Source organism: Cherax quadricarinatus, chromosome 27 (genome assembly GCF_038502225.1).
Source record: "Cherax quadricarinatus isolate ZL_2023a chromosome 27, ASM3850222v1, whole genome shotgun sequence".
NCBI classification, from domain to species: Eukaryota; Metazoa; Arthropoda; class Malacostraca; order Decapoda; family Parastacidae; genus Cherax; species Cherax quadricarinatus.
Genome location: NC_091318.1, coordinates 27,067,655 through 27,082,447, shown reverse-complemented (window position 1 = coordinate 27,082,447; position 14,793 = coordinate 27,067,655). Strand labels below are relative to the sequence as shown.

General features: G+C 45.7%; 1 protein-coding gene across 2 annotated transcripts in view; it reads right to left on the bottom strand.

Annotated features, from left to right (window-relative positions):
• Coq6 (ubiquinone biosynthesis protein COQ6, mitochondrial) overlaps positions 1 to 14,793 on the bottom strand; it is a 39,022-nt gene that overhangs the window by 11,853 nt on the left and 12,376 nt on the right. The window lies entirely within an intron of this gene.

Below are 14,793 nucleotides of genomic sequence, written 5' to 3'. Positions count from 1 at the left end.
GTTGGAGTGGTTGGTATTTTTGTTTAAGAAATGTATGAAAGAGGGGAAGGTACCCAGGGATTGGCAGAGAGCATGTATAGTCCCTTTATATAAAGGGAAGGGGGACAAGAGAGATTGTAAAAATTATAGAGGAACAAGTTTACTGAGTATACCAGGAAAAGTGTACAGTAGGGTTATAATTGAAAGAATTAGAGGTAAGACAGAATGTAGGATTGCGGATGAGCAAGGAGGTTGCAGAGTGGGCAGGGGATATGTAGGTCAAGTGTTTACATTGAAGCATATATGTGAACAGTATTTAGATAAAGGTAGAGAAGTTTTTATTGCATTTATAGATTTAGAAAAGGCATATGACAGAGTGGATAGGGGAGCAATGTGGCAGATGCTGCAAGTATATGGAATAGGTGGTAAGTTACTAAATGCTGTAAAGAGTTTTTATGAGGATAGTGAGACTCAGGTTAGGGTGTGTAGAGGAGAGGGAGACTACTTCCCGGTAAAGGTAGGTCTTAGACAGGGATGTGTAATGTCACCATGGTTGTTTAATATATTTATAGATGGGGTTGTAAAAGAAGTAAATGCTAAGGTGTTCGGGAGAGGGGTGGGATTAAATAATGAGGAATCAAATACAAAATGGGAATTGACACAGTTGCTTTTTGCTGATGATACTGTGCTTATGGGAGAGTCTAAAGAAAAATTGCAAAGGTTAGTGGATGAGTTGGGGAGTGTGTGTAAAGGTAGAAAGTTGAAAGTGAACATAGAAAAGAGTAAGGTGATGAGGGTATCAAATGATTTAGATAAAGAAAAATTGGATATCGTCGTAAGCTTCTCTCTTTTATGTGCGGGTTATTTGTGTATCGTTCCAGTCCGGTATTGTGCCTTTTTGTTATTTATTTAGGTACACATTAAAATCTCTAAGTCTCTCTCTACTCATGACGCCAATACTACGTAATAATAATCACTCTTGGGCACACTAAATGTCTTATTTTACATCAATATAGGCATTTTCATTAATCCATCTATGATATTTTCCTTAAAATTATATATGAAACCCATTACATAGCATATAAACATGATACATACACTCAGAATAAAAATTGATGTAAATATGAGATTTGTTTACAAAGCAGCTATGTAGGTAGTGTCGGAAGAACTACGTTTTCTCTAGTCAAACACTGGGGGGTAACTGTAGAAAAATATTCTTTTCGTATGCCTTTACTCTATGTATAGCACCTCTTCAAGGGGGGCTCCTTGGCATGGTGAAGAGGCTCTTGGTCTGAGGAATTAGACCTGTCGGTCTTCTTCCTCAGACCGAACCTAATTACCCCCCAATCTCCCCTCCCCTATCTCATCCTCCCCTTTCTTCTTTCCTCCTCCTCCTCCCCACCCCTCCATTTTGCCCTTCCTCTTTTTGGCCTTTGGGATTTCTCCCACAGGCGCGCTAGTTCCTAGGTAGGAGAAAGGATACCGGGGTCCATCCCATTCCATTGAGGTTCTTGGCAGTGGCGTAGTTTGCCGTGGAATCTGGATCGCCTGAGGATGTCCCGATCCCTCTCCGGTATCCCGGAGTAGCTTTGGGTGTCTTTCGGGCGACGGGTGTATCTCTGGAAGCCACCTTTTGGATTCCGGGGGTGGTGGCCGAAGGAGGTATGCTTTGTGGCGGATATCCGGCTGCCCTCTCTTTTGTCCACCGAGGTAGCTCGGCAGATGTGAGGTTGCTATCCCGGATTGCTGGTTTACTGTCATGAAGGGTAGGGTATGGCACGGGTTCCATGCTGCATCTGCGCTACTAGCGGTGGTGAGGTCCTCTTGGGCGCGGAGGGAGATTTCCGGCCCTTTCATTCCTCCTGGGAACTATTCCTCCCCGTTCCCCCTTTTTTTATTCTTTTTTTTTATTTTTATTTTATTTTCTTCTTTCTTTTTTTTTTCTTAAAAACAAAAAGCAAAGGAGTAACCTAACCATGGAGAACCCAATCCATGAACCCACTACCCCTGGGCCCGTTCTTGATACCGCACCCCATTCTGACCCTGCCTTGTTTTTAGACCACTCTTCGGACACTCCTGATGCCCCTGTACCTCTTGCTGGTGCTGTTTCCTCACCCGCTTCAGGTACCGGGGCTTCGACTGACTCCTTCGATTTGTCTGAACTCCGCTCTCCTTTGACTATGCTTCCGGCTTCTCCCTCTAGGGTACGGCAATTTTCGAATCGCCCGCCCATTTCACGCCGGACCAACTCCGGTCCTACTCCTAAACGCCAACGTCAATCTCCTGATGATGCTCCTTCGTTACCTTCCCATTCTACTCGGAAAAGACCGACACGTCATGCACTCCCTCTCCACTCTCAGTTTCGGACCACACAATGGACTAAATTCTTTACTTTAAGACCGACTTCTTCTTCTGCCTACCTTTCTGACCATAGTATTGGCAAAGCGCTCCTGCGTCATGTTGGTAGAGATATTTCATTCCATGCTCTCAAGAGCGGTACGCACATCGTCACTGTCCAGAATGCTACCCAAGCTCATGATCTTTCTCTCCTTTCGCATATAGATACTACTCCTATCACTATTGAAAAACATCTTTCTCTCAATTCTTGTAGTGGTACTGTCATTCTGCCCTATACCATAGTCCAACAGAATTTCCAGTCATGTGGCAATGACATTTTTGAACAGCTGGAACTCCAGGATCTCCCAATCCTCAAAGTAGACACTTATGTCCTTCCTGCCCGTGGGCGGAGACGTTACCCTTGCAATGTAGCTCGTTTAACTTTTGACAGCCGAGAACTCCCGTCCTCTGTATATGTCGCGGGACATCGGTTACAAGTTTGAAAGGTGATACCTACACCGCACCAGTGTAGAAATTGCTGGCGTTTTGGTCACCCAGCGAAATATTGCAGATCTATGGCCGAATGCCCAGTCTGTGGTGCCGACGACCATTCTAATACATCTTGCAGTCAACCTCCATCTTGCCTTAATTGTAATGAAGCTCACCCTTCGTACTCCCGCCGTTGCCAACTTAAATCGTGTCTGTTGCCTCAAAGAGGCAGAAGGTCTCCCTTATGCTATGGCAGTTACTCATCTCCGCCTCCAAGGGAGACTACCCCGTGTTTCTTATTCTTGTGTTTCAAAACATCCCCCCACTTCTGGGGTCCCATCCTCTGCAGCCTTCCCTGTTGTTACCCCTCCCATAGCCACTCCAGCATCTAATCCTTTTGCTGTCCTTGGCTCTGACGTCCCGACTACAACTCAGTCTGTTCTCACATCTTCACGTCCTTCCTCACAATATCGACAAGACCTCGTACGACACCTAATACCAATTGCCCCTCTACTTCTCAGAAGTCCAAAAAATCCACATTGCTCAAATCTTCTTTACCCCTTCCTTCCCTTCTTCCACCTCCACACTTTACCTTTCCAGTCTCTGTGCCTAGTTCTTCCCCTCTCTCTGGCTCTATTACAAGTGTGGAGATTCACCCTCCTCCTCGTACTTTGCCTTCCACCCCCGTCCCCTCCCAAGTTTCTCCCTCTTCTGCCACCTCCCAGGTTTCTGCCTCTTCTGTCCCCCCCCACACTTCATCTCCAGTCCCTTACACTCTTTCCTTCCCCTCTACTTTGGTACAGTCCATTACTGTCCCAATCTTTACTCACCCTCCCCCTTCTATCCCCAATATGGTCTCCCATACATCTTTGAATTCAGAAACACTTGAAGCCATTTCAGAATATATTGCAGAGACTAAACCTTCAATGGACACTGATTCACTTCCTGTTCCTTCTCTTCCCTCTCCTCCATTTTCACAACCCCATTCTTCGCAACGCTCCATTCCTTCGCTGCTTGAACGTCTTCCAATGCCACCACACGTTGACTTTTCTAACCCCTCTAGTCCGTAGGTGCCTTTCCCTACGGATTCCTGGTATTTTCTTCATCGCCAATCATGGCCTATTTACAGTGGAATATCCGCGGCCTCAGGGGTAATCAGGGTGAGCTTCAGATGTTGCTTTCCAGGTTTTCCCTTGTTGGTGCTTGCTTACAAGAACCAAAATTACACTCGGCTGTTTTCCAACCTATCTCAGGCTATAATTTATTGTATTCTTCGGATCCTTTCTCAGATGGGACCTTTAATGAAAGTGCCCTTCTTCTACGCAATGATATTCCGTACTGTCAACTATTTGTCCATACCTCGCTGCATTACACTGCAGCCCGTATCCACTTGAATAAGTGGTTTACAATATGTTCTTTATATCTCTCTCCTTCTCGAGCATTTTCTATCCCAGACTTTACCTTTCTTGTTTCATCCTTACCACCACCACTTCTGTCACTTGGTGATTTTAACGCCCACCATTTCCTCTGGGGGGGGTCTCATTGTGACTCACGTGGCATCCAGTTGGAGGCTTTTCTCGCCTCTCACCCCCTCCATGTTTTAAATACGGGTACTCCCACCCATTTTGATCCTCGTACTCATACTCTCTCTTGCATCGATCTATCAGTCTGCTCTTCCTCCACTGCACTAGACTTCACCTGGTCTGTTCTACCAGACTTACATGACAGCGATCATTTTCCAATCATTCTTACTTCTCCTTCCTATTCACCACCTTTCCGTAGCCCTCGCTGGCAATTTGATCGGGCAAATTGGGATCTTTACTCGAACAGCATTCCGACATCTTAATAAGGAATCATTCAGGACCCTGTACACCGTGTACGTTAGGCCCATATTGGAGTATGCGGCACCAGTTTGGAACCCACACCTAGCCAAGCACGTGAAGAAACTAGAGAAAGTGCAAAGGTTTGCAACAAGACTAGTCCCAGAGCTAAGAGGTATGTCCTACGAGGAGAGGTTAAGGGAAATCAACCTGACGACACTGGAGGACAGGAGAGATAGGGGGGACATGATAACGACATACAAAATACTGAGAGGAATTGACAAGGTGGACAAAGACAGGATGTTCCAGAGATTGGACACAGTATCAAGGGGACACAGTTGGAAGCTGAAGACACAGATGAATCACAGGGATGTTAGGAAGTATTTCTTCAGCCACAGAGTAGTCAGTAAGTGGAATAGTTTGGGAAGCGAGGTAGTGGAGGCAGGATCCATACATAACTTTAAGCAGAGGTATGATAAAGCTCACGGCTCAGGGAGAGTGACCTAGTAGCGATCAGTGAAGAGGCGGGGCCAGGAGCTCGGACTCGACCCCCGCAACCTCAACTAGGTGAGTACAACTAGGTGAGTACACACACACACACACACAGGATCCTCCAAGAAAAACCACGGTTGAGAAGCTCGGAAGAGTACAAGAAGGTGTTCCTAGACAGAGACAGAACACAAAAAGAGAGACAGCAGCTGAGGGAGAGGACAAAAAAGCGAAAGGAGCTAGGAAAGGAGACAAGGATGGAACCAGCAGAGGTCAGTCAGAGCAGAACAGAGCAGCAAGAGCAAGCACACACACAACTATCCTCAGAACCCCACAACCTATCACACCATCCCAACACACAATACAATCCATACCCACAGCTTCCACCCAACCCCCAACCATAGAATCCCACAGTATGCTACCAGGTCTCCCACCCCCACAGGCCCCCCAAACCACAGTGTTGGAAAGGAAACTGAAGGTATGGTACACAAACGCTGATGGAATAACAAACAAGTGGGAGGAGTGGCACGAAAGAGTCAAAGAGGCATCACCGGACATCATAGCAATCACAGAAACCAAGCTTACAGGTATGATAACAGATGCCATCTTCCCAACGGGATACCAGATCCTGAGGAAAGACAGAAGGAACAGGGGGGGGGGGGAGTGGCATTGCTGATCAAACACCGATGGAATTTTGATGAGCTGGAGAGAGGAGACAGCGGAGAAGAAAGTGATTGCATAGCGGGAACGCTTCACTCTGGAGGTCCCAAGGTGATAATTGCAGTGATGTATAACCCACCACAGAACAGCAGGAGGCCAAGGCAAGAGTATGACGAGAGCAATAGAGCGATGGTTGACACACTGGCTGCAGTGGCCAGAAGAGCTCATACATGCAGGGCAAAGCTCCTGATCATGGGTGACTTTAACCACAAGGAGATCGAATGGGAGAACTTGGAGCCACATGGGGGCCAAGATACATGGAGGGCTAAGATGATGGAGGTGGTACTGGAAAACTTCATGTACCAACACGTAAGGGACACTACAAGAGAGAGAGGAGAGGATGAACCAGCAAGACTGGACTTAGTATTCACCTTGAGTAGTGCAGATATTGAGGACATCACATATGAAAGACCCCTTGGGGCCAGCGATCATGTGGTTTTGAGCTTCGAATACACAGTAGAGCTACAAGTGGAGGGGGAAGCAGGAAGGCCAGGACGAATGAAACCAAACTACAGGAAAGGGGACTACACAGGAATGAGGAACTTCCTGAATGAGGTTCAGTGGGACAGAGAACTGGCAGGGAAACCAGTTAATGAGATGATGGAACATGTAGTCACAATGTGCAAGGAGGCTGAGGAGAGGTTTGTACCCAAGGGTAACAGGAATAATGAAAAAGCCAGGATGAGCCCATGGTTCACTCAAAGATGCAAGGAGGCAAAAACCAAGTGTGCTAGGGAATGGAAGAAATATAGAAGGCAAAGGACCCAGGAGAATAAGGAGAGCAGTCGTAGAGCCAGAAACGAATATGCACAGATAAGAAGGGAGGCCCAACGTCAATATGAAAACGACATAGCAGCAAAAGCCAAATCTGACCCGAAGCTGTTATACAGCCACATCAGGAAGAAAACAACCGTCAAGAACCAGGTAATCAGGCTAAGGAAGGAAGGAGGAGAGACAACAAGAAATGACAGTGAAGTATGTGAGGAACTCAACAAGAGATTCAAAGAAGTGTTCATAGAGGAGACAGAAGGGGCTCCAGAAAGACGGAGAGGTGGGGTACACCACCATGTGCTGGACACATTACACACAACCGAGGAAGAAGTGAAGAGGCTTCTGAGTGAGCTAGATACCTCAAAGGCAATGGGGCCAGATAACATCTCTCCATGGGTCCTGAGAGAGGGAGCAGAGGCGCTATGTGTACCTCTAACAACAATATTCAATACATCTATCGAAACAGGGAGATTGCCTGAGGCATGGAAGACAGCAAATGTGGTACCAATCTTTAAAAAAGGAGACAGACATGAAGCACTAAACTACAGACCAGTGTCACTGACATGTATAGCATGCAAAATCATGGAAAAGATTGTCAGGAGAAGAATGGTGGAACATCTAGAAAGGAATGATCTCATCACCAGCAGACAACATGGTTTCAGAGACGGGAAATCCTGTGTCACAAACCTACCTGGAGTTTACCTGGAGAGAGTTTCGGGGGTCAACGCCCCCGCGGCCTGGTCTGTGACCAGGCCTCCTGGTGGATCAGCGCCTGATCAACCAGGCTGTTGCTGCTGGCTGCACGCAAACCAACGTACGAGCCACAGCCCGGCTGATCAGGAACTGACTTTAGGTGCTTGTCCAGTGCCAGCTTGAAGACTGCCAGGGGTCTGTTGGTAATCCCCCTTATGTGTGCTGGGAGGCAGTTGAACAGTCTCGGGCCCCTGACACTTATTGTATGGTCTCTTAACGTGCTAGTGACACCCCTGCTTTTCATTGGGGGGATGGTGCATCGTCTGCCAAGTCTTTTGCTTTCGTAGTGAGTGATTTTCGTGTGCAAGTTCGGTACTAGTCCCTCTAGGATTTTCCAGGTGTATATAATCATGTATCTCTCCCTCCTGCGTTCCAGGGAATACAGGTTTAGAAACCTCAAGCGCTCCCAGTAATTGAGGTGTTTTATCTCCGTTATGCGCGCCGTGAAAGTTCTCTGTACATTTTCTAGGTCGGCAATTTCACCTGCCTTGAAAGGTGCTGTTAGAGTGCAGCAATATTCCAGCCTAGATAGAACAAGTGACCTGAAGAGTGTCATCATGGGCTTGGCCTCCCTAGTTTTGAAGGTTCTCATTATCCATCCTGTCATTTTTCTAGCAGATGCGATTGATACAATGTTATGGTCCTTGAAGGTGAGATCCTCCGACATAATCACTCCCAGGTCTTTGACGTTGGTGTTTCGCTCTATTTCGTGGCCAGAATTTGTTTTGTACTCTGATGAAGATTTAATTTCCTCATGTTTACCAAATCTGAGTAATTGAAATTTCTCATCGTTGAACTTCATATTGTTTTCTGCAGCCCACTGAAAGATTTGGTTGATGTCCGCCTGGAGCCTTGCAGTGTCTGCAATGGAAGACACTGTCATGCAGATTCGGGTGTCATCTGCAAAGGAAGACACGGTGCTGTGGCTGACATCCTTGTCTATGTCAGATATGAGGATGAGGAACAAGATGGGAGCTAGTACTGTGCCTTGTGGAACAGAGCTTTTCACCGTAGCTGCCTCGGACTTTACTCTGTTGACGACTACTCTCTGTGTTCTGTTAGTGAGGAAATTATAGATCCATCGACCGACTTTTCCTGTTATTCCTTTAGCGCGCATTTTGTGCGCTATTACGCCATGGTCACACTTGTCGAAGGCTTTTGCAAAGTCTGTATATATTACATCTGCATTCTTTTTGTCTTCTAGTGCATTTAGGACCTTGTCGTAGTGATCCAGTAGCTGAGACAGACAGGAGCGACCTGTTCTAAACCCATGTTGCCCTGGGTTGTGTAACTGATGGGTTTCTAGATGGGTGGTGATCTTGCTTCTTAGGACCCTTTCAAAGATTTTTATGATATGGGATGTTAGTGCTATTGGTCTGTAGTTCTTTGCTGTTGCTTTACTGCCCCCTTTGTGGAGTGGGGCTATGTCTGTTGTTTTTAGTAACTGAGGGACGACCCCCGTGTCCATGCTCCCTCTCCATAGGATGGAAAAGGCTCGTGATAGGGGCTTCTTGCAGTTCTTGATGAACACAGAGTTCCATGAGTCTGGCCCTGGGGCAGAGTGCATGGGCATGTCATTTATCGCCTGTTCGAAGTCATTTGGCGTCAGGATAACATCGGATAGGCTTGTGTTAATCAAATTTTGTGGCTCTCTCATAAAAAATTCATTTTGATCTTCGACTCTCAGTCTGGTTAGCGGCTTGCTAAAAACTGAGTCATATTGGGACTTGAGTAGCTCACTCATTTCCTTGCTGTCATCTGTGTAGGAGTTCTATGACATGGTGACAGCAGTAAGACAAGAGAGAGAGGGGTGGGTGGATTGCATTTTCGTAGACTGCAAGAAGGCGTTTGACACAGTACCACACAAGAGATTAGTGCAAAAACTGGAGGACCAAGCAGGAATAACAGGGAAGGCACTGCAATGGATCAGGGAATACTTGTCAGGAAGACAGCAGTGAGTAATGGTACGAGGCGAGGTGTCAGAGTGGGCACCTGTGACCAGCGGGGTCCCACAGGGGTCAGTCCTAGGACCAGTGCTGTTTCTGGTATTTGTGAACAACATGACGGAAGGAATAAACTCCGAGGTGTCACTGTTTGCAGATGACGTGAAGTTGATGAGAAGAGTTCATTCGATCGAAGACCAGGCAGAAATACAAAGGGATCTGGACAGGCTGCAGACCTGGTCCAGCAACTGGCTCCTGGAGTTCAATCCCAGCAAGTGCAAAGTCATGAGGATTGGGGAAGGGCAAAGAAGACCGCAGATGGAGTACAGTCTAGGGGGTCAAAGACTACAAACATCACTCAAGGAAAAAGATCTTGGGGTGAGTATAACACCAGGCACATCTCCTGAAGCGCACATCAACCAAATAACTGCTGCAGCATATGGGCGCCTGGCAAACCTCAGAACAGCATTCCGACATCTTAATAAGGAATCGTTCAGGACCCTGTACACCGTGTACGTTAGGCCCATATTGGAGTATGTGGCACCAGTTTGGAACCCACACCTAGCCAAGCATGTAAAGAAACTAGAGAAAGTGCAAAGGTTTGCAACAAGACTAGTCCCAGAGCTAAGAGGTATGTCCTATGAGGAGAGGTTAAGGGAAATCAACCTGACGACACTGGAGGACAGGAGAGATAGGGGGGACATGATAACGACTTACAAAATACTGAGAGGAATTGACAAGGTGGACAAAGACAGGATGTTCCAGAGACTGGACACAGTAACAAGGGGACGCAGTTGGAAGTTGAAGACACAGATGAATCAAAGGGATGTTAGGAAGTATTTCTTCAGCCACAGAGTAGTCAGGAAGTGGAAGAGTTTGGGAAGCGATGTAGTGGAGTCAGGATCCATACATAGCTTTAAGCAGAGGTACGATAAAGCTCATGGTTCAGGGAGAGTGACCTAGTAGCGCCAGTGAGGCGGGGCCAGGAGCTTGGACTCGACCCCTGCAACCTCAACTAGGTGAGTACACACACAAACCTCCTGGAGTTTTGTGACAAGGTAACAGAAGTAAGACACGAGAGAGAGGGGTGGGTTGATTGCGTTTTCCTAGACTGCAGGAAGGCCTTTGACACAGTTCCCCACAAGAGATTAGTGCAGAAGCTGGAGGATCAGGCGCATGTAACAGGGAGGGCACTGCAGTGGATCAGGGAATACCTGACAGGGAGGCAGCAACGAGTCATGGTACGTGAAGAGGTATCACAGTGGGCGCTGGTGACGAGCGGGGTCCCACAGGGGTCAGTTCTAGGGCCAGTGCTATTTTTGATATATGCGAACAACATGATGGAAGGAATAGACTCTGAAGTGTCCCTATTCGCAGATGATGTGAAGTTGATGAGAAGAATTAAATCGGATGAGGATGAGGCAGGACTGCAAAGAGACCTGGACAGGCTGGACATGTGGTCCAGAAACTGGCTTCTTGAATTCAATCCTGCCAAATACAAAGTCATGAAGATTGGGGAGGGGCAAAGAAGACCGCAGACAGAGTATAGGCTAGGTGGACAAAGACTACAGACCTCACTCAGGAAGAAAGACCTCGGGGTGACCATAACACCGAGCACATCACCGGAGACACACATCAACCAAATAACTGCTGCAGAATACGGGCGCCTGGCAAACCTTAGAATAGCGTTCCGATACCTAAATAAGGAATCGTTCAAGACACTGTACACTGTGTATGTTAGGCCCATACTGGAGTATGCAGCACCAGTCTGGAACCCACACTTGGTCAAGCACGTCAAGAAGTTAGAGAAAGTACAAAGGTTTGCAACAAGGCTAGTCCCAGAGCTCAGGGAAATGTCGTACGAGGAAAGGTTGAGGGAAATCGGAATGACGACACTGGAGGACAGAAGGGTCAGGGGAGACATGATAACGACATACAAGATACTGCGGGGAATAGATAAGGTGGACAGAGATAGGATGTTCCAGAGAGGGGACACAGGAACAAGGGGTCACAACTGGAAGCTGAAGACTCAGATGAGTCACAGGGACGTTAGGAAGTATTTCTTCAGTCATAGAGGCGTCAGGAAGTGGAATAGCCTAGCAAGTGAAGTAGTGGAGGCAGGAACCATACATAGTTTTAAGAAGAGGTATGATAAAGCTCAGGAAGCAGAGAGAGAGAGAGGACCTAGTAGCAATCAGTGAAGAGGCGGGGCCAGGAGCTGAGTCTCAACCCCTGCAACCACAATTAGGTGAGTACACACACATGCACACACATGCGCACACACACATGCACACACACACGCACACACATGCACACACATGCACACACGTGCACACACGCGCACACACACACACATGCACACACATGCGCGCGCACACACGCATACACATACACACACACACATGCACACACACACACACATGCACACACGCGTGCACACACACACACACACACACACTTAAGCAGAGGTATGATAAAGCTCACAGTTCAGGGAGTGACCTAGTAGCGACCAGTGAAGAGGAGGGGCCAGGAGCTAGGACTCGACCCCTGGAACCTCAACTAGGTGAGTACAACTAGGTGAGTACACACACACACACAAATACAAACACACACATACACACATACATGCAGGCACACATGTACAACAGGCCTAGTGTCTAATCGACATGTGCCTAGGACAAAATGGTAACTAACTAACATCTGCATCCCTAGCCAGGCAATACTGCATCATCCTCAACTGAACCTCATTTATATATTTTGTTAAAATAATACATAATATGAACTCAAATATTAGTATTAGGCTGGTAGACAGCAACCACCCAGGGAGGTACTACCAACCTGCCAAGTGAGTGTAAAACAGAAACCTGTAATTGTTTTACATGATGGTAGGATTGCTGGTGTCTTTTGTCTGTCTCATAAATATGCAAAATTACAGGTATGTCTTGCCACTTCTACTTACACTTGGGTCACACTACACATACGTGTACAAGCATATGTATACACACCCCTCTGGGTTTTCTTCTATTTTCTTTCTAATTCTTGTTCTTGTTTATTTCCTCTTATCTCCATGGGGAAGTGGAACAGAATTCTTCCTCTGTAAGCCTTGCGTGTCGTAAGAGGCGACTAAAATGCCGGGAGCAAGGGGCTAGTAACCCCTTCTCCTGTATATATTACTAAATATAAAAGGAGAAACTTGAGTTTTTTCTTTTGGGCCACCCTATCTCGGTGGGATATGGCTGGTATGTTGAAAGAAAGAAAGAAAGAATTCAGGTAAATCTTGCTACTTCTACTTATGCTTAGGTCACACTACACATGCATGTACAAGCATACAGTGGACCCCCGACATTCGATGGCATCGACATTCGATAAATCCAACATTCGATGCATTTTAACGCAAAAATTTCACCTCAACATTCGATGGAAAACCCGACATTCAATACAATTCGTACGAGACGTGTCCACGTGTGGCCTGAACTGCCCCGTGTGTGCCAGTGTTTACAAGCCGCGCATCTAAGGATACATTCGGTACATTCCATATTATCCATATTATCACTGTTTTTGGTGCTTGTTTCTGCAAAATAAGTAACCATGGGCCCCAAGAAAGCTTCTAGTGCCAACCCTTCGAGAAAAAAGGTGCTAATGACTATTGAAATGAGAGATAATTGCAAAGTACGAAAGTGGAGTGCGTGTGTCGGAGTGCATGATGATTTGGTAAAGAAATTGCCTGCAACTAGTGGTGATGTGAGTGAATTTCAGGCCAGCAAAGGTTGGTTTGAAAGATTTAAGAATCGTAGTGGCATACACAGTGTGGTGAGGCTGCCAGTTCAAGTCCTAATGGAAGGGGATTCCCCTTCTAAACACTAACACCATCCACACTCTCCCTTCCTCCCATCCCATCAATCATCACCAGATCTTCATTTATGGTAAGTGTCAATTATTCTATTGTTATTAATCTACTGTTATTATTGTTATTGTAATTATTCTATTGCATTAAACTTAATATTTCATGTGGTAAATTTTTTTTTTTCATACTTTTGGGTGTCTTGCACGGATTAATTTGATTTCCATTATTTCTTATGGGGAAAACTAATTCGACTTTTGATATTTTCGACATTCAATAGCTCTCAGGAACGGATTAGTATCGAATGTCGAGGGTCCACTGTATATGTATATACACACTCGTCTGGGTTTTCTTTTATTTTCTTAATAGTTTTCTTTCTTTATTTTCTTTTATCTCCATGGGTAAGTGGAAAAGAATTCTTCCTCCATAAGCCATGCTTATGGAGATGACTAAAATACTGGAAGCAAGGGGCTAGTAACCCCTTTTCAACAAGGTTTTTCTTCAGTATTTATTAAAGTAGTAAAAACAAATTCTCTTCATAAGTACAGTAGAGGTGTAAGAAGAATGCACTGAACTATAATACAGTTGTACCTCGGTATACAGTGGACCCCTGGATTACGTTGTCATCGGAATTCGTAATATTTGGAACAAGTAACAATTTTCCTTCAAAATATTGGCTCGGTGATCATCATTAAACTTGGTAATAGTCATCCGTCCCAAATGTGTCCACACGGCCTGAGCGGTCCAACACACCATTTAAAGCCAGTGTGCCATTGTTTACCAGCCAATGAAGACGATCCCACTCATTCATATGATATATTTTGTATTATTCCATTCTTTTTAATGTTGCAACTGCTAAATAAGCCACCATGGGCCCAAAGAAAGCTTCTAGTGCTGGCCCTTTGGCAAAGAGGGTGAGAAACACTATAGAATTCAAGAGAGACATCATTGCAAAATATGAAAATGGAGTATGTGTTGCAGAGCTGGCCAGGCTGTATAACAAACCCCATACAATCATCGCTTCTATTGTGGCCAACAGAAAAGAAATCAAGGAAGCTGTTGTTGCGAAAGGTCCAAACATGCTTACAAAACAGAGATCGCAAATACTGGAAGATGTGGAGACTTTGTTGTTGGTGTGGATCAACAAGAAACAATTATCAGGAGATAGTGTTATACAGTCAATAATTTGTGAAAAGGCAAGGCAGTTGCATGATGATCTTGTAAAGAAAATGCCTGGAACTAGTGCTGATATTGGTGAATTTAAGGCCAGCAAAGGCTGGTTTGAGAGATTTAAGAATCGTAGTGGCATACACAGTGATAAGGCATGGTGAGGCTGCCAGTTCAGACAAAAAAGTGGCTGAAAAATATGTTCAGGACTTTAAGGGGTACATAGAGGCTGAAAAATTCAAACCCCAACAAGTCTTCAATTGTGATGAAACAGGCCTCTTTTGGAAGAATACACCAAAGAGGACCTACATTACTCAGGAGAAAAAGGCACTCCCAGGACACAAGCCTATGAAAGACAGACTAACTCTCAAGTTTTGTAGTAATGCTAGTAAGGATTTCAAAGTGAAGCCTTTACGGGTGTATCACTATGAAAATCCCAGAGCGTTCAAGAAAAAACAGTGTCGTCAAGAGTAAATTGTGTGTG